Source organism: Anopheles maculipalpis (genome assembly GCF_943734695.1).
Source record: "Anopheles maculipalpis chromosome X unlocalized genomic scaffold, idAnoMacuDA_375_x X_unloc_6, whole genome shotgun sequence".
Taxonomy (NCBI): Eukaryota; Metazoa; Arthropoda; class Insecta; order Diptera; family Culicidae; genus Anopheles; species Anopheles maculipalpis.
The window spans coordinates 77,501-82,500 of record NW_026060524.1 but is presented as its reverse complement, the minus strand read 5'-3'; positions in this window follow the sequence as shown (position 1 = coordinate 82,500).

Genomic DNA, 5,000 nt, shown 5'->3' with positions numbered 1-5,000 from the left:
GAACCGCGGAAGGTATGCCTCCAGAGACCTCACTAAATAATCCATCGGTAGTAGCGACGGGCGGTGTGTACAAAGGGCAGGGACGTAATCAGCGCTAGCTAATGACTAGCACTTACTAGAAATTCCAGGTTCATGGGGACCGTTGCAGTCCCCAATCCCAACTAAATGAGCATTTGGGTGATTTCCCGTTCCTCTCGGAATGGGGGCGCCAATTGGCGAGAACACGCTGCTGCCCACATTGTAGCACGCGTGCAGCCCAGAACATCTAAGGGCATCACGGACCTGTTATCGCTCAATCTCACCTTGCTAAACACAAGTTGTCCCGCTAAGCAGGGCAAACTAGTGCGACGACCGCCCGTGAAGGCGCCGCCGCCCCGTAACGTCAGGTGTGCCCGGAGGCACACTGCTGACAGCGTTCTAGTTAGCTTGTTTGAGTCGCGTTCGTTATCGGAATTAACCAGACAAATCATTCCACGAACTAAGAACGGCCATGCACCACTACCCTTAAGTTTGAGAAAGAGCTCTTAATCTGTCTTACCTCGATAAGTTCGGACCTGGTAAATTTTCCCGTGTTGAGTCAAATTAAGCCGCAAGCTCCACTTCGTTTTTTTATCAAACATGTACGTGTTTATTAACGAATTATAACAGAAATACAAAAGGTTACAAAACACGCACTAACACCCTAGCCGGCGGCCTTCCCAAACGGGCGTAACCGTCGGCCGTGATGCGTCCTGACCCAAACACGCGCATGGGCCAGGCGCTCCTCCTATTATATAACTTTTCTCCTTAATATATATTTATTTTTATTTTACATTAATAAAGGCCCGTTGGCCACGAAAATTAACGCGCGGATGTCTCCGCCTCTGTAGTGGCAGCCTCTGCGTCCTCTGACATCACGCCACGTCTGCGATCGGCATCGTCTGTCCGCCGCCGTTGACGAAGCGCTTGTTGTTGGGCCAATCTACTCGCCGTGCTCCCTGACGAGTGATTGGCCGTTGTCGTCCCCTGAGGCCGTTGGTGCCGAAACGTCCTCGGTATCAGCCTGCTCCGGTTGATTGAAGGCGGTTGATTGGTGACTCCACTCAATCGATCGGTTGATAGGTTGCGGCGGCGATCGGCTTCTGCGTGTCGCCTCGCTCGCTCCCGTTCACGCCGATTTGCCCGTCTCCTTTCTACCTCCTCCGCAGTCGGTGGCTCCCTGTCTCGGCGCAGTCTCCCCGGACGAACGGATGGGAGTGTACCCGCTCGCATGCGTTCGCGATACGCCCGCTGCTGCTGGTTTCGCCTAAGCCGTCTACGAAGGAGGACTTCGGCTGAGGGCGGACCAGCGTTGCGTACTATTCTCCTTGCTGAGGCTACCATAGGACGCGATATGGCAGCCCCTTCGTCCGGGTTGATTGTAGCCAGCCGCTCGTTCCTCTCTCGACGCCGTCTCCGCTGTCCCTCGTTATGCCGCTCGCGACGGGCCTGTCGTCGTGCTGCTTCCTCCCGTTGCGCGGCTGTGTGGATGTCAGCCATGACCGCCACGTTCTCCGTAGCCTGGTGCTCCAGCCAGCGTAGCTGCAAGAAGCGGCATACTCGCCGTGCCGCTTCCGCTGCTGACTGCCAAGCCTCCGGACTGGTCAACATCCACGGCACCAGCCGTTCGGGAGTAACTGCCTCGCCCTCCTCGTCGACCAGCTGTTGGGTTCTCACATCCGCGAACCGTGGGCACACGAACATAACGTGCTCAGCCGACTCGACCACGTTGTCGGCGCAGAATGGGCAGGTCGGGGCAGAGACGAAACCCATGGCGTGCAAGTACTCTCGGAAGAAGCCGTGTCCCGAGAGCACCTGACTCAGGTGGAAATCAACCTCGCCATGTTTCCGACCTACCCAGGCAGTTATGTTCGGCAGGATGCGATGTGCCCAGCGTACGAAACGGCTCGCCGATGGAAGTGCGGCCTCCTCGTCCCATGACGTCTGCCACATCGCCATGGTCGCCGAACGCTCGAGCCTTTTGATCACCTCCTTGTCGATCAACACTCCCCTTCTCAAAGCGTCCTGGTTCCGCTTGTGTCGACGGGCCATCTCCAACACTTGGAGGTGAAGCGGAATCAGCCCCGCCAATACCACCATCGTCGAGTATTTGACGGTTCTGAAGGTTCTCGCCACTCCCTTCGCCAAAGGCCGTTGCAGCTGCTCCAGTTTCCGTCGACACCACTGGAGCTTCACCGCCTCCGCCCAGATGGGTGCCGCGTATCTGACGATGGAGTCCGCAATCCCCGCCAGCAGCCTACGTTTCGCCATCCCCAGTCCGGCATGGTTTGGCATCATGCCGGTGGCCAGCTTCACCACACGGAGTGCCTTCGTCGTGGCCTTCTCGACGTGTGGCTTCCACGATAGGTGGTCGTGAAGCTGAACCCCGAGGTAGCGAATTGCAGGCTTGGATCGCACCTCCACTCCGTTGATGGATACGGGCACCTCTGGGTGACCCCTTCTGAGACTGGAGATGAGAACAATCTCCGTCTTCTCAGGGGCCAACTGCAGCCGATGTCGCTCCATCCAACCCGAAACAGCTGTAACCGCCTCCTCCGCTACTCCAGCCGCCTCCTCCGGTGTGCACCCTCTCGCCAGTACTGCTAAATCGTCGGCAAAGCCGATGATCGTTGCTCCTTCGGGCAGCTGCACACTCAACACGCCGTCGTACAAGATGTTCCACAGAGTGGGACCGAGGATGGATCCCTGTGGAACTCCTGCCGTTACTCGACGTGTTACCGGGCCGGAGCTCGTGTCGTACGTGAGTTCACGGTCCCGGAAGTACTCCTGCAGGATGCGGCGCAGTCCTGCTGGTACTCCCTTTGCTTGCAGCGCCTCCGCGATGGCCTGCCAGTCCGCCGAGTTGAACGCATTGCGCACATCCAGCGCAACGACGAGTAGACAACGCTTGTCGCGCCGGTTAGTGCGTCCAAAGCTCATGGCAGATCTGGCAGCCTCGACCACCAGTTCAACCGCCTGAAGGGTGGAGCGACCACATCGGAATCCGAATTGACGCTCGGAAAGCATCGGCTCCGTTGGTCTCTCGATGTGGTCGTTAAGGCGGTTCAGCAGTACTCGCTCGAACACCTTGCCAGGTGTATCCAGTAGCATCACTGGTCGCACGGATGACGGCTCGCCTGGCGGTTTCCCCGGTTTGGGGATGAGGACGAGTTTCGCCTTCTTCCACTGGTCCGGGAAGTGGCCCGCATCCAACAGCTCCTGGTATAACCGTACGAACGTCGACGGGTACGCCCGGATGGCTGCCGTGAGGGCAGCATTGGGCAGTCCGTCCAATCCAGGTGCCTTCCTAGGGTTCAGTCCGGCCGCGATGTCGAGCAACTCCTGCTCAGTAACCGACCTGATACCGACGCCGTCCGGCTCGATGATGGGCCAGTCGACTGGGGGATGGTCCGGGCAAAGAGCGTCCACAATTCGTCCTAGCGTGGACGGATCGCTCTCTCTTGCCACACGGCTGCCACATAGCCGTTTGAGCGCTTCCCCCAGCCACCGACCTGTCTCGTCGTCCTCCAGCTGCTGAATGGATTCAGCGTACCGCTCCTTCTTGCTGGCCAAGATGGCTGACGTCAGCCTACGGCGGGCGTCCTGATGGTGCTCGACGGCCTCGGAGTGGGCCACGCTGCCAGCCAATGCGCCAGATGTCCTCTCCCAGGCCAGGCGGCACTCCTCACGCATTCGGCCAATTTCCGGCGTCCACCAGTACGCCGGTTTTCCGGTGTGGCCGACTACAGGAGAGACTTCCGCCATAGTCTCACTGCACGCCCGGCTCAGGATGCGCGTGAGGCTTTCCGGATCTGTGGCCCTCTCCGAGAAACGAGCTGCTTGCAACGCCAGGCGATACAGCTCGCCGTCAAACTGGCGCGTTTGCCATCTTCGGCCAGCCGCTCGTACTGCCGGTGCTGCCTCCCTCGTTGCTCGCCGACTGATGGCTGTCGGCCGGTCTCCAACTGCGAAGCGGATGTAGCGATGGTCGCTGTACGAGTAAGCCCGCAACAGCCTCCACTCCTGCCTCGGATCCCCAATGAGGTCGGAGCGACTGATGGCCGTGCTGGCGAAGGCGACGTCGACAATGCTCGGGCGAGCGACGCCGTTCCCGAGGAAGGTGGCTTCCCCCCCCAGGTTCAGGACATCGAGCCCGAGCCCCTCCGCCAGTGCCAGTAGCTCCTCTCCTTTGTTGTTGGAGCGTGTACTGCCCCAGGCGCTGTTCCACGCGTTAAAATCGCCGACCAAGAGCACGCGGGAAAGCCCTGTAGCCAGCACCTCGATGCGCTCCAAAAGGTCGTCGAATTGGGGCATCCCGAGGCTCGGCGGCGCATAGCAGGCAATGATGGTGATGCCCGCCACGTCAGCCGCCGCGATACCGGAAAAGCCCGTACTCCTTATACGCTGAACTGGATGGGAGTGGCCGCTGACGATGATGGCGACGTGTTTGTCGCAGTCGACCACCCAGTTCGCGTTTCCGTCCGGTACCGAGTAGAGCTCGCACGCAACCAGTACATCCGCCCGCTCCGTTCGCATTGTATGAAGTGCCAGGTCCTGGGCACTTCTGCTCCGGTTCATGTTGAGTTGGAGGACCTGGAGGCTTGAGGCCATCACACTCCCGTCCGTCCTCCTCCTCTGCAGCTGAGCGCGGCAATGCGATGAGGGCCGCCACACCTCATACAGCGTACTTCCTTTTTGCACTGAGCTGCTCGATGGCCGCTCTCGCCGCATCTGATGCAGCACTGGCTCCTGTCCACGCCAGTGCAGAAGGCCGCCAAATGGCCTCTTTCGAGACAGCGGAAGCAGCGTCGTTGAGAGTCCGCCAGCCTCGGAACACGCTCCATCCGGCAGGCGGAATGGTCAATGAGCAGGGCTTGTGTCCTGCCCATGATTGCTTCCGCCTCCGCCCGCGCCAGACGAATGCGAGCTCGTTTGGTGGCGTCTGGCAGCTCCCACATCCTTATGGAGGCCACTGTCGGCTC